The following is a 25,885-nucleotide window of genomic DNA, read 5'->3' on the forward strand; positions in this document are numbered from 1 at the left end:
TTTTATCCGGGAGGCTGTTTGCTTCATCCTGCAGTGATAAACCAAGCCCGGAGTTTCAAGAATTCCAAAGACAAGAGTCTTTCCCATCAGCAGCACTAGGCGTCCTTGGGCCCCACCATGAAGATGCTGACCATACACCAGGCATTGGGAACACATGGGAGAGGACACAGGATTTTCCAGATGGAGATTTCCTTGCATTAAAAATTAAATCGAGGGCTCCCCTGGTGGCGCAGTGGTTGAGAGTCTGCCTGCCGATGCAGGGGACGCGGGTTCGTGCCCCAGTCCGGGAAGATCCCACATGCCGCGGAGCGGCTGGGCCCGTGAGCCATGGCCGCTGAGCCTTTGTGTCCGGAGCCTGTGCTCCGCAACGGGAGAGGCCACAACAGTGAGAAGCCCGCGTACCGCAAAAAAAAAAAAAAAAGAAAAGTAAAAAAAGAAAATTAAATCGAAACTCCTCTTCAGGTCAGGAAGGAACCTAGGATGGGACCTGCCTGCCCCTCCCGCCTCCTTTAAGCCAAGCCCTGGTTTTTCTGTTCATTTGAACACACCAAGCTCACACCAGCTCTGAGCCTTGGCATTTAATACTCCCTCTTTCCAGGATGCTAGCCCCAGGCTTTGCGAGGCTGGCTCTCTCTTGTCATTCAGATTTTATTTCAAATGTTGGCTTTCCCGCAATGTCAGCGCCCCCACTCTCCTTTAATCACTTTCTTTGACATCATCTTGTTTTATATTCCTCATATACTATCCAAAATTGTTTGCTTGTTTACTGCCTGCCTCTCCACCCAACAATGTTAATTCAGAGCTTCCTTATCGATGTCCTGTCTCTCTTTGCTGCATCCTCTGGGGCTGGCATGATTGCTAGTACACATTGGGTACTAGAGATGCTATTTGCTGAATGAATACATTGAATGTTGTGGAAAGTCAGGCAAATGATTGAAGGCACTGAGAAAGGCTTTTAATTCAGCAGAGAAACTTAACAGTCTGTCCCTTTATGAAAATGTCTGTGTCAAAAAGTAGTGAGTTTTCCCTCCCTAGAGGGTCAAGCAGAAACCAGATGTTAAGAGGGGGACTCAAACTTTCTCATGGCGATTGGACAAGATCACTGAGAGTCTAAAACATATTTTCATTACAAAAGGAGGGGAAGCAGTGAAATCACCCTTCAAAAATATTTTAATTTTCTCCTTAAGTCTTCTTACTACATAATTCACATCATGACCCAGATTTCCAATGTAACTAATACAATATATTTGCTCTCAGTCCCACCACTGGAGTATATTCGTGGATAAAATGAAATAACTAGAATATTTAACAGGAGGGAAATTCAGTGCATCGGGAACAGTGACGCCTGCGGTCCCTGTGTCTGCAGGAAAAACTTCCCAGCCTCTCAACAAAAGACGGTGACCCAGCTGGCACAGGTGAGAATCTCCTTGGATAACAGGGACGATCAAAACATGGAGACCCAAGTCGTCTAAGGGATCTGACAAAAGGGTTGAAAAGAAATAGATTCCTCCCTGGGTGCCCACTGTGTATCAGGCGGTAGGCACTCGTGTATAAATTATCTCCTCTAATACTTGTAACGTTAGTAAGAGGTGGTTAGTCTCCTTTTATTTTATATATTTTTTAAGCAATGAAAAGGCAGTGTGCAGTAGTAGAAAAGCAAAGAAGCTTTTGTAATTGGACAGAACCAGGCTAGAATTCTTATACCTAACTGACCTCAGCTAAGTTTCTCACCTCCCTGGGGCTCAATGTGCCGTTCTGCAAAATGGGCTAAAATCTACTTCATAGGGATGCCATCGTGACTCAGTAAGATTACCCACGCCAAAGAGATAGTGCAGTGCCTGGCACTCGGTGGGCATTCAACAAATGTTAATGGCCTGTCTCTCTCCCCAAGGCAGACATGGAAACATGCTATTAAGGTTAAATGACCTTCTCAAGGTCACAGAACCAGGAAGTGTGATGACTAAAATTCCGCAGGCCATCTATAAAGCCCATTGTGCTGCTTTGCCTTTGAATGGAGATGCCTTCTGTGGGCAGCGGCAAGTGAATTCCCGGCAGAGGGGAGAGCTTACTCCAAAGAATGATGATAACATAGCAGGAAGGATAAGAGCTCTTGTGCTGCTCTACAAGAATTGTTTCTCTCCAAGCATCCCCGAGTATTGAGTGATTTAATTTTCTGGAATGCACTGATACCTGAGCCAAGACAGTTTGATCAGAACTGTCATTTCCATTATCCAACCAAACTTCTGAGCAATCAACAGTATATGATTTTTTGTTCATCTTTAGGAGAAAAAAATGTCTTCTCTTTTACCTTTGCACTGCTAACTTAAGAGTGCATGGCAGAGCTGTCAAATTTCTATCCTTGGCAGATCATCTTGGAAACCAAGAAAGAGGAAACAGATTTAGCTCATGCCTGTCAGTCTACAGAAGGACAGTGAGATCTCAAGACTTGCATTAATATTTATTTTCTTGAAATTGCCTACACATGACACTTGTCATCCAGTGTTGACATTCACTTCTGTTTGGGTTTACTTATGGTAATTGCTGTGAGGTAGGATGAGGTGGAAAGAGTCCAGGGTAGAAAAGACCCCAGGTCAGTCCACATAATGTTAATAAGTTTCTCTGGGTCACATTGGCTATCTGGGAAAAGGAGGAGTAATTGGCCCTGTTTTCCCCTTGAAAAAGATCAGGACTCTTCCAACACTCCCTCTTCCAGACTTTCTATGCTCTGTTGCTTCCATGGCACAGCTGGGAGGTTCCATATATACAAAAGGTTACCTGCATAATGAATGTATTTCTTCAGGATTGAAGGAAGGAGGGACCTGGGCCAACCAGGGAGGGCAGCATGGTGGGGCAAGGCTTTAGGGCCAGAAGATTTCAGTCACAGTGTTTTGCCAAGCTTCTGAGAATTCCATGATACTATGAGGATGATAAAGGAAGACTGTCCCATAGGTAGTCTGAAGTCAACCCATACAACGTTGTTTTCCAACTTAGTGAGAGATTAGGGTTGAAGCATCTAGAAAGGAGTTGCAAGTGGGAGGTGACTAAAGCATCCCCCCAGGAGCTCTGTCTGCCCCATGACAATCACCAGCAACAGTGCTTTGAAAACTTATACGTGCACACCGATCCGCTAGAGATGTAGTTCAAAATGCAGATTCTGATCCAAGAGTTCTGAGGAGAGGCCTGGGAGTCTGTGTTTCAATAAGCTCCCAGGAGAACTGGTCTGCCCACCCATAGCCCTCAGAATGGCAAGAACTCAGTGAGACTGGAACAACTGTGTTCATTCACATTCAGATCCTGATGCCCTTGGCCTTGGGCTGTGAAGGCTGATGTGCCTTTGTTTTTTGTTTCTTATGATTGTTGGGGCAGTTTGTTTTTAAATCCAGGTTTGGAACCACCTGCAGTAGACAAAATAGAGAGGGATCAGTCCCGTCACAGAGGTGGTGTTATCTGTGGAGGCGGGCAGAGGGGAGATGTTGGAATTCAGAGGATTAGAGCCAAAAACCCAGGCTCAAACCTCAGCTGTATAACTTAAAATCCACAAGACAGTATTGAAATCTCAGAGCCTTAGATTGAATGCCTTGGCCCAATATATACCAATTTTGAGGATTAAATAGAACAGTCTGTGTGGTGCTTACGAAGTTGCCATATTGCCTGGCCCAAGGCAAGCCCTTCAATCGTGGTAGCTATTTCTGTCCCTAAAAAAGAAGGCTGTGTGGTATAATGGGAATCAAGGATGATAATTAGTCAAACGCATTTGTTCATGATCCAAAGTACTGCAGTGACTCAACCAGACAGAGGCTTACAGAAGAAAGGACAGTGACACACAGAAGCAATCCAGGCTCTCTATCTGGGGAGGGGGCACACAGAGGGTCCTCCATGAATACCCCCTGCCTGAGTGATGGGCAGCCATATGTGTGCAGTGGGGAGGCCCCCAGGAGGGCTGAGGAGGGGCTACTTCTCCTCAACATGTTTAATCTGCGGTGCTGTGCACAGAAGGCAGCAGTGACCTAAATAAATCCTTCATTAGAAGCAGAAACACACTGGCACAGGCAGAGTTCTGTGACAGGAGGGCGGACAGGGCCTCTCTTATTACTCAGTGCGGCTGAGTGGAAAAGAGGGCCGTGCTAGCAGACAGGAGACAGGAGCTGGGCTGCCTCAGTGCACTTGGATATGCATGGCTCGATCCCTGCTCCAGCTGTGACCCAGCCTCCCAACAGGTACCATCTGACTGTGGGAACCTCCCTGGCTGAGGTGGACGGTGATCATCACCCCAGAGATGGCCAGCACCTATGAAATCCATACATTTCCCCAGAAATGGCAAGGAAAGACACACAGAGCATCAGAGGCCAAAGAACCCTGCGCTGTCATCTTGTCCTGTCCGTATCCCTGTTGATGGGGAAACAGGTGGGCACAGAACGGGAATCCCAAGGTCAACTGTGTAGGGGCTGAAATGAATCAGAAAGCAAGGTCTCCTGATTCCCATGCCACCAGGGCCCAAACACATGGGAATCTGTGTTTCTTTTATGTTGGGACAGGGAACATTAGAATACTTTTGCAGCTGAAAATACATATATACAAGCCAAAGTAAATTCTTCCCCTGGGTGGGGAAAGGTAGAGGGCAGATTTGTCTCATTTCTTGAGCCAGACTGTACAGAGAGAATTTTGTTTCCCTCCAAAATTCAGAGGTTGAAGCCCTTATCCCCAGTGCAGTGGATATTTGGAGATGGGGCCTTTGGGAGGTAATTAAATTTAGATGGAGTCCTGAGGATAAGACCCACAATGGGATGAGTGTCCTTATGAAAAGAGGAAGAGAGATTGGTACTCTGCCTGCCACTTGAGCACACTAGGAGACAGCAACCATCTGCATCCAGGACAGAGCTCTCACCAGGAACTGAATTTGTTGGCATCTTGGTCTCGGACTGCCCAGACTGGAGAGCTGGGAAAAATACATTTTTGTTGTTGTTTAAGCCACCCGGTCTATGGCATTTTGTTATAGCTACCTGAGCAGACTCATACATAGCCCTTAGAAGAAATAGTAAAGAAAAAGAGTCGGCTTGGGACTGCTTCCACTGTGTAAGTTTTCCCAGGGGTAGCACACAGCGGTCTCCTGGATCAGGCAAGTGACATCCACCTAGGAAGGCTGCTGGCCAGTGGGGACTGCAGCAAGCAGCCACGTGTGTACGTGGTCTGTCTAAGGAGCCAGCTGCTGCCGACTCTGGCAGATGTGGTTGGGGACAAGAGACCCGTGTGGGCTGATCTTTGGAGTTTTCAAGATTGAACTATGGATATTTATGTGAAAACTCATGATTATTATTATTTATGAATGTAATAGATGGCTATCAGTTGCCAAGACAGGTGAAGATGAAAAAAAGAAAAGATTAGAAAGCAAGTCTGCAAAGACTGATGCCTCAGGTCTATACTTTGCCCACAGGTGCCCCCCCAAACTTTTACAAGGCACCTATGATGTTTCTAAGATTGTAATGAGTTCCCAGGGACACAGAAATAACCCAGTCACCGTCCTCAGAGCACCTTGTAAAGTAGAAGATACAGGTGGAAGGAGACCTATTACCGTGTTCAGTGTGGGCAGGATCAGGTACAGTTGCATCAGAGCCCAGGGGAGAGAGGCTACACAGGTAGAAGACCAGGGAGGGCCTGGTGCCATTCTACTAAAAGGTGATCAATGGCCGGGTATAACCTGAGAGGAGGCTTGGGGTCTGCTCAGCAGGCAGTCCCCCAGGGACAATCATCCCAAATGGAGTTTGTAGCAGAATCAGGGCAGGGCAGGGCAGGTTGTGAGGACTCGGCCGGTGCTGGGGTTGGCTGTGGAGGTACAGTCTATGGGGGAGGGTGACAGATATGAGGCTGCAGGAGCCAGCAGGGGCCACGACTTGAGATTCGGAAACACAGTGGAGGGAAAAGAGCCATGGCAATGGAACAAAGCAAAAAGTGCTGAGCTTGAATCCCAGCAATGCCACTCACAGACTCCAAGATGGGGCAAGTTAATGGAAAATCTTGGAAACTACTGCTATCTTTTGGTCTAAGAGCTTGATTTTGTCTTTGCTTTGGTTATGCATGTTCTTGGTTTAACATGATCATTTAAAGGCAGACATTTAAGTGACAGCTTAGTACTGACCTTGAAACACACTGGGGGTGCAGTGAGGACTGACATCCCTGCCTGCAAGTCGCTGAGGGGGAAACAGGCATGGACAGAAAGCATGGTGCCATGGCTGGTTTTGATTTTACATTGTCTGTGTTTTTTTTTCTTCCTTTTTTGAATTAAATTGCTGCTGTTCCTGTAACAGCACTGAATACAGCAATGGTGGTGCATGGTTTTTTCCTCCATCCCCCCGCATACACATAGGGCTGTGATTTCTGTTCATCCCTTAAATTTTTTTTAAAAACACTCTTCAAGTTAAATATTCCTTTATTCTTAAGCTTCAGGTTTTAAAAAATGAATTAGTGTCTCATGTGCCTCTGATTTGAGCTTGAACTTATCTATAATGAATTTACTTTAAACAGGAAACACCTACCTTATTATCTCAGTCATCTTGAAATCTTTAAATGCCATTTAATCTATCGAAAAGATCTTGCACTTGACACAAGCTTCTCTGTGATCTCTTGTTATAATTTCAGTATCTTCAGATTAAATATAACACTCTACAATAAGTTCAGTCATCAGCCTGGTCATTTATTCTTTCTGAATGTTGCTGCAGAGTGATTTATGGTTTCTTCTTTTAAAATATTTTCAATTTATTATTACTTAAATAACATATTTGAAATGATCTGGCATCTAAGGGAGACATTCAGGAATCCTAAGATGAATTACAAGAGCTCAGAGGGGGCAGGCTGGTGGTTAAGAGTGTGGGTTTGAATCCCATCTCCATCCCTTACTCCCTCTGTGTGACCAAGAGCAAGTTATGTGTTCTCTGTGTGCTTCATCTGTTTTTTTTTTTTTTACCTGAAATGTAGGGATGATTACAGTATTAATTCTGTAGGATTGTCATGAGGCTTAAAGGAGATATTTACTACGTGAGTGCTAAGAAGAGGGCCTGGCATATAGAAAACCCTCACCAAATGTCATCACCAGCCCTGGCAGAACTCTGTTTTCCACTGTGGTGGCTGATAAAGGTCTTATTCAGGCAGTCAATATTGCTAACACCGATCATTCCAGGCACATAAAATGCATCTCCACAAAGTCACCTTTGCTTGAAAGGACCAGTGCACAAGAGTGAGCACGGTGCTGAGCTGGGGTCAGGAGCTGGGGTCTAGTCCCAAGTTCTGTCCTGACTTCTGTGTGACCTTGGCCAAGACAAAGAAATACTCTAAGCCTCTTTTACAAAAGGAAACAATAGGACCACAAATGCTAAGAACATCCGCCCTCTTATATCTATCTACAACGCAAAGGCTTTAGAGAATTAAGAAACATTCTTGACTATCAAAGCAAGATACTATTATCCAAAATTCCAAACAAAACAATTACTGTTAAAAATAAATCATAAAGATTTGTCACTTGGCATCAGTCTAACATTTCATGGGTTAAAGGTAGCAACATGTCTTGAATTTCTACACTGCCAAAGTCCTTTTGATATAAGGGAAAATAATACAGCTTCTAGCAGGAAAGACTGTCCCCTTGGGTAGGGTCTCCCAAACTACCTGCTGCTCTGGTTCTATTCAGATCGTATCCAGCGTTCATTCAACAAATATTAATTGAACGTAGCACCTGACTAAGAGATGGATCAGCTAGATTAGAGAACCATCTCCAAAGGATGCTTAGTCACCACTAGAACAAAACAAGATGAAGAAAAATAGCATTATATAAAAGGCTTCTCAGTGATAAGAAGATATACATTTAAACCAAGCCCTTCAGGCTAGGGTAGGGGCTGAGGGGTTGTGTGTGCTGAGATAAGCCTTCCCCACACCCAACTCCAAAGGGTCAGCTTCAGGACCTTCTAGGCTGGATAGAAGCAGTGGACTCTAGGGCTTTTGCTTGTGTAAGAGAGGGATGTAAGTTTGGGAGTGAGCAAAATTGCCTAAGACAACAGAAAAGGGCTGAGGGCTGCCACAGGGGTCCATTTTCTTGGTTCTGACCACACATAACACTCAGTCTCTCCCTAAATAAATGAAGATGCAACCTTTGAAGAATAGTAGGATGTGCAAAAACCCAATTATCAACCTGCTCAGCATAGCCACAATTCAGACAAGCCCTAAATAGACTAGCTGTGTATCAGGCACTGGGGAATTGGAGATACAGCTTTCATCCTGTTCCTTCCCTCAAATAACTCAGGTACACGCAGGGGTGCAGGGTGTACTGGGAGGCAAATGGAGGGAGAGGGGGCAAAATATGTGATGACTGCACTAAGGTTAGGGCTGAGAGATGGCTACAGATATGCTGCTTATTAGCAGAAAGATTCATAGACAACAGAATAATGGGAAGACATACATCACACATCAAATTATTTTGGTCTTATTAATGTGTCAAGAGATGAGAAGAATTGTAACAGAGTTACATTTAGAAATAGCTTGTTTTGTGTTTCAAAATCAAAGATGGAAAATGGCGTGGGAATGAGTTATCATGTCCCAATAACTGTATTTCTTTCTCCAATTCTTAGTGAACAAGAAGGAAAAAGCAAAGGCATTGGAAGAGGGAGTCTTCATGTGATTTTCTACATTGCTCTTTGTTTTCTGGTGTTGATTAGATTTGATGGAACTTCAGTAGGGCTCATCCATGGGATTCCCCATTCCAGTTCCTTCTGAAAGGAATTTGCTACATAAAATTGTGTGTGTGTGTGTGTGTGTGTGTGTGAGAGAGAGAGAGAGAGAGAGATAGCTCCAATGATGAACAAAGTTTTCAAGACTTCCTGCAACTTTCACACCCTCTCAAGGCCATCAATGCACTAATGAAGCTAACACGTGTCTTGAGGTCCTGCCCATGTGATGCTTCCATGACAATGAGTTTCCAAAGTTGTCAAAGAAAAAATCTGACTGTGTCCCCCTTGATCATTGAGCCACATTGCTTTCCCACTTTGACAACTACCTTCATTCCCCCATCAGCTGGTAGGAACGTGCAGGCCTGGCTTTGTACTCCAGATTAGGACCAAACTCAAACTAGCATTGGTGTCCAACATGCCAGGGAAAAGGAGGGGCTTGGCCAAAGCACAAGTGTTCAAATTAAATGAGGTTTTGAAGATTGTGCTGAAATTCATAGTTTGGCTTTCCACAAGTCTCCTTCAAATGTTTAGAGTCATAGGAAGAAAGACATTTAGTGTGAGTCACTAAATTAGATTTCAAGAAGATTTCTTCTTACACATATTACTCTCCTTCTTCCCTCAGACACCACCCAGGAGTCTATGTGATTTGCTCAGGACACAGACACCAGGCCTCCTGAGGGCAGGTCCCTTCCGGGCATTGCCCAGGGATACAGGAAGGAGACAGGTCCCCCCTCAGCCTCCAGGAGACCACTGTGGAAGGGGAAAGATGGATGTGGAAATATATACTTACAGCCCAATGAGATGGAAGAAGCTCTGTGGTAGACACTATTTTAGCAACTTAAAGGAGGCCAGGAAGAGGAAGTTTGTGACATGCTTCATGAAAAAAATACCTAAGAAACATTCAGAGGTCTGATGAGGACAAAAACCAAGCTCAACGCTTTTAACTGACATCCAGGGTAAAGTATATAAACAGAAAAATAGAGAAATAAATAGAACGGTGTGGGAAGATCAAAGCAAGTGAGTTGATATCTGCCAGAGTTTAAATCCTGGCTTAGTTATTTGATCACGGAAAAGCTACATGCCTCCCTGGGTCTTATTATTTCCCATCCAAAGATAGGGTATGCTTCCTACCATGTTGAGTGGCTGTAAGAATTAAATGAGATATTGCAGAAAAACACCTCAGTCCATCTGACACAGGGTTAGACCCTCAATACATAGGAGTTCAATAAAATTAGTTCAATCAACAGTAGTATGATGAATTAGCTTGAAGAGAAAAATAAAAGGACAATAATAGCAATTAAAATTCAGATTTTTGTAACAACTAGGCTGCTAAATAATTGTCGTAAGAAAGGAATTGCAACATTCCAAAAATTGACAAGGAAAAGCATTCTTCAGAGAAAGTGGAAATTTTTGAGTATTGAGAGCTATGCAGAGAGAGATAGATGGCAAAGAAAACAGCAGAATGAAAAGCACCAAGTGGCTCAATCTAATGTTTTTAAAGGACAACAATTATGAGATAATTACCCTTTGAACCATCTTTGCAGAGGACCGTAAAGAACTATTTAAGTAAGAAAAGGCGGCAGGTGAAGGCAATTCTGAACACATGCGATTGTTTAAATCAGCAGGGCCCGGTGGCTTGTGTCATCAGGATCCTCACTAATGGCTCCATGCCAACCCCGAGCCCTTCTGCTGCATCTGCTGGAATTCGTGTGATGGAGGAAGTGTGGCTGGGATCAGAGCAAGGCCAAGGCTGGCTCCACTTTCAAGAGTAAACAGTGTAGAGCCTTCCCTGGGACAAGGGCCTCCCAGGCTAGGGGAAGGCTTATGCACACAGGGCTGCCTGCAGTGAGAGGGCTCGGGAAAGGACAGAGCGCCGGGTGGCACTGACTTTACCCAGAGGACATTTTCTGGGGTCACTTTCATTCCTCGGTGGGTCACTAAGGACAGCTGCCCACGTGAGCTCAAAAAATCTGAACTAAAACATCAGGCTTCTCTCAAAGACTGATGTTTCTGTTTATGATAACGGTACTTTTACTTCCCAGCAGTACATTCTGTTGAGCAATCCTGCACTGAGATCAGGGAGCAGGTGGGAGCGGGTGCAAAACTCTAAGAGCAGTGGTTTATCCTGCTCTCTGGGGGCAGCTGTTTCCTGAGGGATGCGGTGAAGCCCACAGCAATCACAGCAACGTCACGGCACCAGAAGGAGCCAGGAGAACTGAGAATCGACCCCACATCTCAGTGCCTCCTCCCTCGGCAGCTTGTCCCACTCAGGTCGGTGGCAGGACTCTGCCTTGAGGCTCTCAGAGACCTAGAAAGACAGTGCAGGCCATCACGCCAGAGTGGGGAGAAAATGCACAGAACCTCAGCTGGCCCTTCAAGCTCCAGGAAGTGACACTTCACTTCCTCTTGCTTTCACTGCCCACAGCAAGTCACAAGGCCATCTAATCTTCAGATAGGAAAAATGCAACCCTACTCTGTGCCTGGAAGAGAGAGAGCCGCAGAGCTGCCACATGCAACTGCCACATGCACGTTATTTATTATGGATGGAGCTGGGGGGTGTGGTGGTTGGAGAGCATCCAGGACAGACCTAAGGGAAGGACAGAGTCTGGAGCTAATAAAACAGGGGGAAGCGCTTCCCTGCTGGCACGGTGGTTAAGAATCCGCCTGCCAATGCAGGGGACATGGGTTCGAGCCCCGGTCCGGGAAGATCCCACCTGCCACGGAGCAACTAAGCCCATGTGCCACTACTACTAAGCCTGCGCTCTAGAGCCCACAAGCCACAACTACTGAGCCCATGTGCCACAACTACTGAGCCCACGTGCCTAGAGATCATGCTCCGCAACAAAAGAAGCCACGGCAAAGAGAAGCCCGTGCACCGCAACCAAGAGTAGCCCCCGCTCGCCACAACTAGAGAAAGCCCAAAAAGCAACAGCAACGTGCGCAGCAACGAAGACCCAACACAGCCAAAAATAAATAAATAAATTGATTACTTTTTAAAAAAGGGGGGGAGGCTGTCAGAGGGAACAGCATGGGCAAAGGGTGGAATGTCCACATTCCTGATTTATCTGGGGAAACAATGGGCAGTCCTGTGGTCAGAACACAAGGTGTGTGTCAGAACAGAGGATGGTGAGGGACGAGGCTTGAAAGACTAGAATGTGAATGCCATGCTGCAGGATTTGAATTGCATCATTACTTATAATTATATTTTCAAAAAAAACAAAACAGCAAAAGAAAAACTAGGTTTTGAGCACCCACTCTGAGCATTAAATGTTCCCTATGCACCACCACATTTAATCCTGACAAATCAGAATTAAAAACAGAATATATTGGGTTCTTAGGTTTTTTCAACAGTTATTTCCTGGGTGCCAACTGCCTACCAGGCATTGGTTCAGAATTGATCCAGGGTTGTAGCCTCCATCCTCCTAAGATTTAATCTACGGGAACAGATTAAACATTAAATAAGTGTATGAAAAAATCCATAATTAAAAATCACAGAGTATGTGAGGTTTAGAGAGACGATTACCTTGCCCAAAGGGATACTGTGATGTAGCAACATGGCTGAGCCGAGATCTCATCTATGTTTAAGTGTCCTGCACTCAAACACTAATACTGTAAATCACGGGGATCCATGGGACATTCTTCATCAAGGGACAGGGCAGGGACCTGATTATAGTTGTGTTTTGTAAAGATTGTTCGGGTCAGGGCTGGAGAAATTAACATAGAGAAATACTGCAGATGCAAATGGTTGTAAAAGTTATGGAGCTGGGGAGGGAAAGAAAAGCATAACCAGGAGAATCCAAGATTCGTATTTCAGCTGAAGACAGAAATAAAAGATGTTATGAAGCAGAGCAGGATCCATTGCCAATTGCAAGATACAAACATAAATGTAATAGTTGCTCAAAGGCAAGAGGGATCAATTCGGGATGACCATATTCGATTAATTGGCCTCTTCCACAGTTTCAAATGTCTGTGCCTTAGTTTCTCCTTCTGTAATTCTAGCCTGTGGGCAAATTTTTGGCTAATGGGACCCACGGGGAATCTTCTGCAGGCTTTTGAGAAAGGTTTCCTTCCCCAATTAAAAGAGTTCCCCAAACTTGCTCCCTTCCTATGTTAGAGCAAAGGGATGAGGGAGGCTGCTGGGGCCACCATGGGATTCTCACCACCTAGACAGAGATCAGTGGAAGTGGGAGGTGAACTGGAAGGCAATACACAGCTAGAGTCTTAATAACATTCTTGATCTGCTTTTCACACAAAATCAGGCTTACCAGCAAGAAAAGCTAATGATCACTACTAAGTGCGGCATTATACACACTTCCTTGGTCCAGACTCTCAAATCAATGTTTCACATATGTTATTAAATGTGATTCTAGCAGCAAAAGGTCCATGAAGTGTAATTCCATTTAACAAGGCAACCAAGGTTGGTAAAAACAAAATCATTTTTCCCAATGTCAAACACCTCAGATAATACACTACCTTTTGGAGCAGGGACAGTTCTTTTTCGTGACCTCCAGAGTGCTCTGGCCCCGAGGATGCTCCCAGCTTGCTGAACAACTGAGGAGGACCGACCTGTCCCCCCAGAAAAGGTCAGTTCCTCTGATGTGTGGTGTGGAAAGTGCTTAAAGATCAGAAGGGAGGGAACCATTTCACAGGGAGAAATAGGGGCAGGAGAGATGCCACACTGAAACTCTCTCTAATAAGAGTCCATGTTTAATGAAGGGAAATGTAAAACTAAACCCAAAATAACAGACCCACCCCTCGCAGCAAGAGGAGGACCAAGATGGGCACGGTGGCTGTGTCCTCCACACAATGTCACTGGGTTCCCTTGTGTTCAGTTGTCATCTAGGACTTTATGCTGTTACAGAGCAGGGGGAAAGGTTCCAGTTTCTCTATTTCCATCACGTTCCACACTCTTTCCAGTTTCACCATTACAGTTCTTGCAGTCCTTCCCTCAAGGTCATAAGTATTAAGTTGGGGTACTGAGAAGACTTGGGAGAGGGAGAGGGAGTGGCATTTACTTAAATGACTACATCGGGATGGGATTTAACCAGGGACTTATTGTTACAAGATGTCACTGCACTTCCCTGGGCTTCAAATCCTCTGTCTTCTTACATTCCTTTTTTGCCCTGCTTCTCTCCCTTCTCTTCTCTTCCCTCCCTCTTCCCCAGGTTCTTCCTCCCTCCCTTTCACTCTCTGTACTTTGTGTCTTCCCCTAACAGTAAAACCTTTTCTACATTACTGCTTCTAAGCTATTGGCCCAGAAAATGAAATAATAAGATCTGTATGGATTATATAAATAAAGACTAAAGAAACAAAGGGCAAAAGACTCAGAGAGTCTCCCATGAGTATGATGCATGAGATTCAGTCCATGGTCTCTGTGACATGACATTGAGTTTGCAATCTCAAGGTCTACACTGCTTTCTTTTGTCGTCTTATTAATAACATTTTTTAAAAAGCTGACTATGAGCCAGGCACCATGTAAATGCTTGACATTGCTTATTTGGTTTAATGCGCACTAAGCAATCCTCTGCTATAATTTTAATTGTGCCCAATTTGAAGATGTGGAGACTGAGGCTTAGGGAGGGGAAGTAACACCTCCTACTGCATGGCCGAGAAGTAGCAAAGTAGATCTAACCAGATCTCTCTGGCTGATTAAGGCTGCATCCTCACCACCATGCCCCTTTGCCTTCTTTCTGGTCCATATTCCATATAAACATAATGCTAGTAAGCAGCTCAGGTTAAATGAGGAGTTAGTAATATAAGCTGCAACAGAAACTGATTATTTTGGCACGAGCAGTATCTCACTATAGAAGAAAGCATTAAATTCTGCTTGGGAAAAGTCTACCGGCAGCCAAAGTCTTGCTTATTGAATTCCCCAGCAGGTTATTACTTGAAATGGAAACACATTTTCATGGCCATCCTCAGAACAACATATTCTAGCAGTCCTGGGGAGATCTCAGACTCAATTCATAACCTGAGTTCATCTACTTGGGAGGAGCGGGTCTGAAAGGCCCTCTCACTGTTTTATGAGCTTTGGATTCATCAGCCGAGGGAGACATTGCAGGTGTGAGTTTTCAAAGCACAAAGTATTCCTTCAGTGTACTCAGTGGAACCCTTGTGTGTGCCTCGTAGTTCCAACTCCAGCCCTGTGCAGTAAATGAGCTCGGAGCAATATTGTTGAATCATGTGCTACGTTAGCGGACTGAATGCTTCCCTGGTAGCCTCACGGGATTAAAATACCTTCTTCCCAAAGGGTATTGGGAATAATCTGGTGCATGCATGGGAGATATCTGACTAACTTATTAAATGCACTCAGAGATCTGACTTTTCCACAATTCTTCTGCTTCTTTTAGCAAACAAGTAAGCTTGCCTTGGTTTAATCTGTTGCTAAGCTCATCAGAGAAAACAGCCCTTCCTGCTCTCCTTGGAACCCTGGCTAAGTCATTTCACCTCCAAATTACTGTATTCTCCCCTCTGTAACTGCCTACAGCTCTGGAACTTTCACCAAAGGCATCACCCAGAACTCTCACTGCAAGAATAGAGATACTTAATAAAATATAGGACTTCCGGTTAAATTTAAATTTCAGAAAAAACAATCAATCATGTCTTAATATTGAGTATCTGGGATATACCTATACTAAAACAGTATATGCTATTTATCTGAAATTAAAATTTAACTGTGTGTCCTGTATTTTTATTTGTTAAATCGGGCAACTCTGCATAAGATGAATATAAGTTTTCTTGAGCATTACACTAGGCATTTGATATGGGCAATCTCTTTTAATCCTCATTAGAATGTTGAAAAATCTGAGACCCAGAAAAACTGTCTTTTTCTCAGGGTGATACAATCAGTAAGGAGGGGAATCAGAAATGCCAACAGACATGACTTCAAAAGCCATGCTGTTTCCACCTCAAGAATAACTCCGAAATCTAATCCCAGAAATCTGTAATTGACACCTTTTCTGCCCTTCCTGTCCGGGACACTGGGAAAAATCTGGTTGAAGACGTAATTTACATCAAGTGCAAGTGAGTTTTCCAGAGACAGTGCCAGCCTGCTTTCACTCCATGCCACTTGAGTATGTATTTTTCTGAGCACAGCTAAAAGAGCATGCCTTTCTATTTCAGCTGCATCTGCAATCACCTTTCTCCCACTGTATTTTAACTGCTGATGCAGGACTCTGATTTACTCTCCTAAACTAAAGAGTGAAGACATTTACATAAAGCAACCCTATTGCAGGGTGTACCTAATCTGCAGAATTCTAGGGGAAATTCAACAAGACACAAAACACATCTCAGAAAGTGCTGAAATGGAAGTTCTTAACGAATCAAAGGAGACGTGAATGTTTGAAATCTAAATATATTTCTTCGCTTATGGAAAACTCAGTCCTCCAGGGATTTAACCAGTCTCCACCTTGAGCGATCTGCTCACTGCAGGCGGAGAAGCACAGCCCTGGATCCAGGGTCTGCTGCCTTCGTTCTGAGGATCTAAGAAAAGTCGCTTCACTCCTGGACCTTGGTTTCCTTAAATACAAAATGAAGATGCTAAGAGCTCCCTGTCTGCCTTGAAGGACTGGGTACAGAAGAAAAAGGAGACAGTGGGTATTAACATACTAGATGGAAGTAAAGAGTTATCATTTTCACTCTTTTCTCTCTTTTTCCATTTTTTTCAGTCTTTTTTAATCATTTTCATTCTTTTCATGCCAGAGTGCTTTGGAGCTGCCAGGATCTAATCAGGGAAGGGTTTGTATTTAGCATGTCAGCTCTTCACCTGGGCTGACCACACTAGGAATCCCTAAAACCGACAAATGAGATCGCACCTAGGGCTTGGGGCCATATTTTGATTATCTTGTATCATCATCATTCTTTGGCTTTTGTCTGCAAGCCTTTCTCTTTCCCCCATGAAGCCTTTCCTAATTCCCCCAGGCAGAAATGTTGCCTCTTGTTTCTTTTCTGAGCAACTACTTGGAACCAGACACACTGTTCTGGAAGCTGGTGGGAGAAACAAGCCTGCACCTCCAGATGCCTGCTCACACAGGGTGCATATTCTGATGGGGGCGTGAGAGATAGTGAGCAAGTGAACCAATGAAGTAATGAGAGGACTCCAGATAAACATTATGGCTACAAAACCATGCTGTGGGAGCAAGTACTGCAATGAGAGAAATAAATAGGGTGATTGTAAAGAAGGTGTTCTCAAGGACAGGCTTACCTGATGACACAGGCAAAGGCTCAAACAGGATGCATTTCTCAGCTCATATGCAAAAAAAAAAATTGCTAATTTATCTGACTACCATACTAAACTGTAAGTTCCTCAAGAACAAGAACTATTTTCTTTAATTTTCTGCACAACTTCCCTGGCAACAACAGTCACTGTCAATGGCTGGGCCAACTGGGGAGAGGGTGTACTAGAGTTTCAAAAATCATAAGTACATTTCACACTTAGAACAGATTTTTTAAATACTTTGTTTTCTTGACACAAAATGAAATTTGGTAATCACACAAAATGTCATGGCCAAGTAAAAAAAGCTTTAAAAAAATCTTCACTGATGATGGGGTCCAGGATTCAAATAGGTTGAGAAGCACAGACCTAAACTGTTCCTGACACATATCAGATGCTCCATTAAAAAGATGCTGAATGCCAGCATTCCGAATGTCAAAACTCAATAGTTATGACACCCTTTCCACCCTCCTTGCTCACTTTCGCCATCTACTCTTTTGCTATCATTTATTCATGTCTTCCATGCTGGTCTACAATTTCCTTGAGGACTGTCCCTTGATTGGTTTTGTCTGTTAGTGGATTCTAGCACCTAATCCAGCGCCTGGCACCTGCTAGACACTCAATGAATGGGCTCAATAGTTGATTTCATTAAAATTAAGATAACAGTCTGTTATTAGGGGTTTACCCACAATAGTCACTCCCAGAATATAATCCAGGGTCCAAATTCCCACACCCCAAAATCTTTTATTTCCGACAGTGAAACTTGACTTTGGTTATGCTGAGTCAGAGACTGAACTTGGAGATTCCTGCCCCGCCTGCCGCAGGTTTTACCCCAGCACCCTGATACTTCCTCTGATTTACTTTTATTCTTAACACATCTCGATCTAATCTAGGATAGATTGTCCTTACCCATCTTGCTTTTACCTGTCTCTTCCACTAGAAGACAAGCAGAAGGGCAAGGCTTTCCCTCTGTTTTATTCCCTACTGTGTCACCAATGAGAACAACTCTTGGTACATGACTGGAACTCAATAAACATATGTTAAAGGGATAAATGCAATTGGTGTAACTGCTTACAGGACAAGGAAAAGGAATACCGCAAACACAAATTCTGTAGACATGAAATTTAACTCACTGGAGCACTGTCTACACTACACTCCCAACATACCCTTGCCTCAATACTCCCAAGAACTGATTTTACTTAGCCTCATATTCCAACCAATTTCTTTTCTATTCCCAGAATCCAGAGGCCATAAATTGGAGGCCTGTGGGATATAGATGAGGAGGCCTACCTGTAGAATTGCTTTGAATTAGCGGCTGGTACTTAAAAGTCAGTAGATTCTACATAAAATTGTGAACTTGCAGCCTATCTTGGAAAAAACAAAACAAAACAAAAAACAGATGTGGCAAGACAGGGCCTGAGGTCCCAGCTTGTGTGCTGGGTCAGAGCTGCAGCCCCCCACCCCCCTTACCCTGATTGTTCCCAGGCCTGTTTTGCTCAGGCTATTCCTTGCCTGGCTGCTGAAGGCATTTGAGTGAGCGACCCCTGCTGGAAAGTTACCAAAAAGCATGTAACATGAAAAAAAAAAAAAAAAGAAAGAAAGAAAAGAAAAGATGTCCCCTGGGATCTATTTCCGTTATGTTTACGCTATTTCTTGGAAGAATAATATATTCATTTTTCTAGAACTCTGGTGGTATCACATAACAACTGACAAACTATGGCCCAGTAAATATTATTCTAACGGCCTGAAAAAGCTATGAGCTGAATTCCCTGTGGGTAGAGGAAGCTGAGAATGCTTCATGCCAGAGGCAGGCCTGAAGACAAACTGTGAACGGCTGTGCATCAGCTGGTTACAACTCTGGCTAAATCAAACAGAGAAAGAATTTCCCTGAAGACTGTGAGTTACCTCTAGGGATTAATGAGAAGCTGAAAAGCCAGGCTTGGAAATGAAAAGGAATGGAGGGAACCTGGCACCAGGGCCCGTCAGGATAATGACATAGGAATGGCATCCCTGGGACATCCTGTGACATTGAGGCTGCTGCTGACACCACTTGATTCGTGACCCATGGTCATAAATAAATGCTCAATTGTCCCTTTGTCCCTTAGTTAGTCCCTCGAGATTCCAAGTCTCAGGTGGGATCATCCAGCTGAGCCCCAGTTCAAGGCCCGGAGATGTGGACACAGAGAAAGAGCCCCACCCCACCATGGAAAAGTCCCTCCATGAGGGGAGGGTGGTACCCCCCGAATAAGAAGGGTGTTTGGTTGCTGGGAACCTTCCAAAATGCAGAAGTCCACTATGGATTAGGAGGAGATTTTAAGTGGTGATGGGAGAGGGAGGGCAACACAGGCAGTACAGAGGAATGGAATGAGAACAGACAGACCTGAACTCCAATCTGGAATCCTCTGTATCCTCAGAAAATTAATTAACTTTTCGAATCAGCAGATTCCAAATCTTTAAAACAGAAATGATGCCATCTGCCTGTGTACAGCATGGGGTTGCTTGTGAAGATTCAGTTCAATCGTTCATTCACTCACTTCAAAAATACTTATCCAGGGCTTCCCTGGTGGCGCAGTGGTTGAGAGTCCGCCTGCCGATGCAGGGGACACGGGTTCGTGCCCCCGTCCGGGAAGATCCCACATGCCGCGGAGCGTCTGGGCCCGTGAGCCATGGCCGCTGAGCCCGTGCATCCGGAGCCTCTGCTCCACAACGGGAGAGGCCACAACAGTGAGAGGCCCGCGTACCGCAAAAAAAAAAAAACAACAACAACAACAAAAACCTTATCGAGCATGTATTAGCCACTTAGCTAGGTCCTGGGGACAACTTTTGAACACCAAAATGCAATAGAGAAACACTTTATGTTGATGACAGAGGTAGACAAGGGAAACCCAGGTCATCTCCTGAAACGGATACACTCATCTGCAAGTTCCTCCTGTTTTGGTTAATCAATATAAGGGCCCTTCCTGAAACATATATTTCCTGAAGACATACGAAATGCATTAAGCTAAAATAACCAAAGAACACTCAGAAATTTAACTCTGGTTCTACAAACAAGAAACTAATAGTTCTCAAAAGCCAGGAGCCCTGATGCTGGTGAATTTCAGGTGGCATAATCACAAGGAGATACTGGTCCATTATATGGAATCCTCTCCCTCATTTAAAGTTTAGCATATGTAATTCACACAGACATTCACAGACTATAATAAAATTTAGCATTAAAATAGACCAAATGAAATTGGCAGGAAAAGCATATTAAGTAACCTTGTACATTTTTCACCAGTGTTTGAGAACTGCCCAAATGCTCTTCACATACATTTCTCACTTTTAATCTTTCAGTCTCTATTTTGCAGAGGTAAAATCTGAGGCTCAGAGATTAAAAAATAATTTGCTTAGGGTCCTGGGGCAAGAAGCTGGCTCCAAATTCAGCTAGCACTCTTGCCATTCCCCACTGGAAAATGTTGGCCTTGCTAAGAAGCACTGGGTCATTAGTGAGGTTGAAGGAAGATACTTACATCAAAGTGATGGGGAAAAACCCAGATCTTTTCCAACACCAGCTGGAAAGTTACTGCATTTCCCACAGAGCAGTTAGAAAGTTGCTACTCCCCAAAGTTGCCTTTACTCCTTTACACAGGCCTTTACTCCTCCAAGACTGTCTCTCACACAAGGACCCTGGCTTAGAAGCATGCCCTGGAACGTGGATTCTCAGCTGTGACCCTGAATACAGGCTCAGTTCCATCAGGACATCACTACCTTTTACTGTCCCTCTCTCCAAACTGGCCTCAATAGAGAGAAAATGACTCTGTACTCCCTGTGGGTATGGGCCACCCTGGGTAGATGCCCTGTTCTGGGAAAGTCACTGTTTATCCATCAAGCAATTTTACATCAGCCAGTCCACCTCCCTAGCCCCTTTCTATTCGCCATCAAATTTTAGTTCAAGATAAGAAAAGCTTCCACTTTGTATTTCCCTTCAAGGAGCACTCCAGACTTTTCCAGTAAGAGGATTTCTTCTTTTCACAACAAAAGTGCATCCCCAATTATATTGTGGAGTCCAAGGGTTCCTGAAAATCTACAAAGTGGAGGACTTGAAATTTCACACAAAGCACACCACAACACAGCTGAGAACCATGGGTTTTTCCTGATGCCCTTTGCAAGTTCAAGGTAGCACTTTCTCACCAGTTTCCCAAGCAAAGAATTTCCCATCTTAAAGCTACGGTGCCCTGAACAGCCCGCAGCTTCAGCCTGGATCTCTAGCCCGGAAACACCGCTCAAGATGCCTCCATAAGGGATCTTCACTGGATGTTACCTCCGTAATTAACTGCTTCGACTTAAGAGTGCTTAGTCACGAAGTTGCTGATCCCAGTCAAACTCGGCTGAAAGAGTTAGAAAGGACCCACTGAAGCCCTGAAAAGCTCCTTGAGAAGCTGATCTTTCCCTGCCTAGCGCTGGAGAAACCTTATGTAACACAATGGTCCATTTCAATGTTATTTGTGCAATCCTATGGGAGGGAAAAAAGAAAAAAATCTAAGCACTGGAAACACAAAGAGTAACGCGGGGATTTGTAGCAGAAGCGTCCATCTCCTGAGATTTCACTGGGTCACGTTTATTCGAATCGCACCCAATCGTTACTGAGAAAGCAAAAGGCAACAGTAATTCCGAACGCCAAAGGAGGGGTGTTGGGTTTTAGAAACCCATTTAGAAATGCAGAGAGGCAGAAGTTGGGTTATCTCCCCTTCCTTTTTTTTAAACATGAAATTCCTGAAATTAACACTTGAGTGGAAGTTGGTAATTACATTTCAACAAAATAAGGTAAGATTTTGAGGCAAGGCGAGAACGCCCGTGTAGGACCCAAAGGATCCTGCGTGTAAAAGGGCTGTGGCCACTAAAGTCGGTCAAGCACCTGCGCCCGGGCCCTAAGGAACTCTCCGGGGATCGGCTCCCGCAGCAAGCGGCGGGCGGAGCAGCCGAGCCGGTGGTGCCGGGGCTTCGAGAGCTCAGGCTGCAGAAGGAGAAGCGGGCGCACTCCATCCTCATCCCCTTGGCTGCTCCCTGCTAGCAGGGCACCGCTTCGGGGAGCGCAGCGAGAAGGCAGTAGATTTGGAGTCGCCTCCCTAGAATCCCCTCAAAAGCATCTCTGTACAAGTAGTGGATAAAAATAGCCGGCGGACAACGCTGTGGGGAGGAGCGAGACTCGCGCAAGACAAGGAACGGATACAACTGGTCCTGCAAAGTGGAGGGCGGAGGAAGAGGGATGCAATCCCCTCCCGAGAGAGGGGCCCGGGAGTGCGAGGAAGCGTGGACTCCCGCCCGGCGGAGGGGATGAGACGGAAGACTCGCAGAGCCGGCAAACGTCCGCGGAGCAGAGCACACCTCACACCCCGCGCCCTGCATCCCAGCTCTTGCCCCCGCTCGCTTCTCCATCCCATTTTTTTTGCCGGCTCAGGAAGCGGCCCTCCGGCTCCCGGCACAGGCAGGGGCCAGAAGGGTGAGCAGCGCGCAGTCGGCCACCTGGCTCGGAGGGCGCACCTGGAGACACCAGGCTCCGTGAGTGTGCCCCTGGTTCTGAGCCGGGTTCTACGCGTTCCCACCGCAGGTTGGCGCCCCTCCTCCCCTCACCTTCATCTGCCGTCACCACCCAAGGTGCTCGAAATAGAAACAGATGCAGGGGAAAAAGAAAAAGAGTAGAAAGTAACACGAAAAATCAGAACCGTGCATAATTGGCATTAGGGGAAAAGGGTACTTACTGTCTGTCGCCTCGATCTCTCTGCTCCCGAGCATCCCCGCCCCTCGGGAAATGCCCCATCTCTGCTCCGCTCCAAAAGCAAACCAGACCAAGGTTTCCCCACCCTGGATGCTCCCTCAACACACTGACTTTTTGCTGACTGTATCCGCGCCCCAAGTTCTCAGCCAGAGTGGTACCCGGGCTCCGCTGCGCTTTGAGCTCCTGCTACCCCTCACGGTCGGTCCTAGAGAGAAGCCTCGGACAGGAGCGAACCTCCTGACTCTGCTAGGGGGTAAGGGAAAAAAAAGAATCCAATTCACCAAATCAGAAACCCGGATACCTGCCTGTAAAAACCAGTCCCTGAAGACTTGCACAGCTGAGGGACCAAGTCAGGAGGTTAGGAGGATGGGAAAACCTCTGGCCTCTCCTTCCTTTTTCCCCCAATGTACACTCCACTTGCTCCAGCCTCAACTCACCTTGGGCTCTGCTCTTGCCCTAAGTCCGGGCTGCCAGGTCAGGGCACCTCGACGGCCCCTCGTCTTGCCACTCCCCAGACTGACGGCCCTCGCCTCGCGCGCTCGTCACTCACCTGAGCCGCGCCACCTTCCAGCAGGTCTGGCGCCCGAAGTCGGCTCTCGGGCTTGGCCATGGGCAGCGCCGTGGAGCACCGGCGGCCGGCGGAGCGAGCCTCGGGACGACCTGGGCAGGCGGGTGAGGCACGGGCGCAGGCACCCACTGAGACCAGGCAGTGGCGGAGGTTCGTGGCTGCCCGCGAGCCGGGGACTTTGCAGGCGCGAGGCTAGGTTATCAGACCCGAGGAGGGGAGGGGCAGGAGGAGGGGCAGGAGAGGGAGGAGGGGACGGAGGAGGCGGGCGCTGAGGGAGAGCGCGTTGGGCAGAGGAGGATCGCGAGCGCCCACTGCTGCCCGGCCCGCGCCGGTGCTGCCCCGAGTCGGGTCCGCTCGGTGACCGGCTAGCTACTTAGCGCTCGCGGCGGCGGGGCTGGGCTGAGGACTCCCGCCGATAGGTATTGAAAGAGTCAGTCCCGCCCACCTGACACGGCAGTTCCTCGGGTTTTAGTCCCGGGAGGCTGGGGGGTGGGGATGGGGGCTTGGGGAGGGGACCAGCGCTACCGGGAGGATGGGGTCTGTTGTGGGTTGGGTGACTCTGCCGTCGCTGCAAACCTGGGAAGTCCTGTCTACTCCGTCACTCTTGCTAGGGAAAGGTAGGTCCGAACCCCGAGCCCATCTCTTCCTCCACTTTCCAGCTTTGCAAGGTCCCCGATACCTGCGCTCCTCCCACGTGCGTCAGCATGGCCGGTTTCCTTCCCGGCAGGTGCCCTCTTTAGGCGTCGATGCTCCCCGCGCCGCCCAGGAAGTAGGGGGAGCCATCCTCACACACCGCAGCCCAACCGGGACGCCAGTGGCTGGGCACCCCGGGCCGGGATCAGCGCGAGCAGCCGGCTCCCAAGCGCTCCGTGTCGCCATGAACACGCCCTCCAGCTTCGGTTTCGCGTCCGCGAGCCGATGCCGGTTCACCAGGGGAGGAACGCTCTGCCTTTGCTAGTGCACCAGGATTGCAAATGTCAGCTCTGAAATTAAGCAGGTCTCCCTGCCCCCTACCCCGCGTTCCTGTGGCTGGGAAGTTTTGTGTGAGAACTAGACCGGCCTTCAGTTCAATTTCAGATTTAAGGTTTCCAGGGGCCTGGAGTTGGAATCTCCTTGGAAGCTGGGCTTCCTGCCTAGCCGAGCCAAAGCAAGTCGCCCTCAAAGGCAGATCAGCAAACACGTAAAAAAAAAAAAGAAAGAAAAAGAAAAAGAGAAAAAAGAAGGAAAGAAAAAAAGAAAAATGCCAGGTGAGCGTCAAAGTAATTTATTTTAGATGAAATTTCAGCAGCTCTTCCATATCTTAAATATTGGAAGATAAATACTTGGAATAATTCGAATCTGTCCTTTAAGTTAAAAAAAATCTTTCATTAACTTTGTTTAGATTAAAAATACTCTCCCATCTAAGTAATTAATGCTGTAGGAAATTGACCCCTTTCTCACGTACTGTTACCCAGTGCCCTTTTACAATAGAAAACAAGATAATGACCAACATTATCTTGCTGTCTAATAAAGCTAGTAGCATCTGGAAGGCCAAGGCCAAGTCTTATTTTGGAAAATAAGCTTTTAGGGGTTTTAATGACCCTGGTTACTTCTTTGAGCCAGACTAATTTTGACATGTCTATTTTAGATTGAAAAAAAAAAAAGGAAAAGAAAAAAGAAAAAGAAAAAAATATATATATATGTTTTAAAAAGTCACTTTAATCAGACTTATGGTTAGGGGCTGAGATTGGAGGAAGGTGGTCAAAAAGTACAAACTTCCAGTTATAAGATAAATAAGTACCAGAGGTATAATGTACAACATAATGACCATAGTTAATTAACACTGCTGTACGGCACATAGGAAAGTTGCGAATAGAGTAAATCCTAAGAGTTCTCATCACAAAGTGAATTTTTTCTTTCATTTGTTTCTTCTTTCCTTACTTTTTGTCGTGTGTATATGAGAAAATGGATGTTAGCTGAACCTATTGTCGTAATCATTTCACAATATATGTAAATCAAACCATCAGGCTGCGTGCCTTAAACTTACACAGTGATGTATGTCAAACTTATACAATGATGTATGTCAATTATTTCTCAGTAAAACTGGAAAAAACGAAGTCAGTTGAAAGCCCCACTTTGAAAAGCCTTAACATTCAAATTTACATTAGCTTTAAAAGAAGTGCTTTTTCCCCCCTATTCTATGAAGCCGTGTAAAATCATGTATGAGGCTGTGTGGGTCAAGTGGTAGTTTAAGATATACCCTTGCCAATTACTGGTGTCCTTAAGCTCCTACCAGAGGCTAAGCCCTGCACAGACCATGAGTTCTTCGAAATAGGGAGCGGCTTTGATGTACTAAGTTGGCATGATTACTTTTCCTTAAGAGTTCAAAGTGCTTTTGTGCCCATAGTCCGAATTTCACAACTCATTTGTAAGATGTGAAGGGAGGCTGGCAGTGATTCCATTTGCACCCTGGGAGCCAAAGTCGGGTGAACTGATCTGCTTAGTTCCCCACTACAAGTCCAAAAAGGGAACTAGAACCTCAGGCCCCAGCCTTGAGTCTCTGTTACAAGCTTCACTTGCACCAAGTGACTCAAAGCAGATCTGGCAACTGGCAAGAGTTTAAGGACTGGAATTTTAGCTTCTTTCAATTTTTGATTTTAGCC

The 25,885-nt window shown here is 45.7% G+C and overlaps 1 protein-coding gene and 1 long non-coding RNA gene across 9 annotated transcripts in view; one reads left to right on the forward strand and one right to left on the reverse strand.

Annotated features, from left to right (window-relative positions):
- Positions 1-24,147, reverse strand: part of HS3ST1 (heparan sulfate-glucosamine 3-sulfotransferase 1) — a 30,705-nt gene extending 6,558 nt beyond the window's left edge. Inside the window, exons 1-2 of one of the 7 annotated variants that reach the window (XM_089911677.1) lie at positions 23,226-24,147; positions 1-3,395 (exon numbers count right to left, since the gene is read on the reverse strand). The gene's annotated coding sequence lies outside the window, so the exon portion shown is untranslated. The other 6 variants (XM_089911675.1, XM_089911673.1, XM_089911674.1 and 3 more) reach the window with 6 other exon arrangements.
- The window catches only part of LOC149749117 (uncharacterized), a 15,672-nt gene continuing 13,545 nt past the window's right edge, over positions 23,759-25,885 (forward strand). Inside the window, exons 1-2 of one of the 2 annotated variants that reach the window (XR_016393234.1) lie at positions 23,759-23,860; positions 23,971-24,490. This is a non-coding gene — a long non-coding RNA (uncharacterized LOC149749117). The other variant, XR_016393233.1, reaches the window with a different exon arrangement.

The sequence above is a fragment of the Delphinapterus leucas genome, chromosome 5 (assembly GCF_059928025.1).
Source record: "Delphinapterus leucas isolate spDelLeu-1000000601 "Yukka" chromosome 5, BTC_Dleu_Yukka2, whole genome shotgun sequence".
NCBI classification, from domain to species: domain Eukaryota; kingdom Metazoa; phylum Chordata; class Mammalia; order Artiodactyla; family Monodontidae; genus Delphinapterus; species Delphinapterus leucas.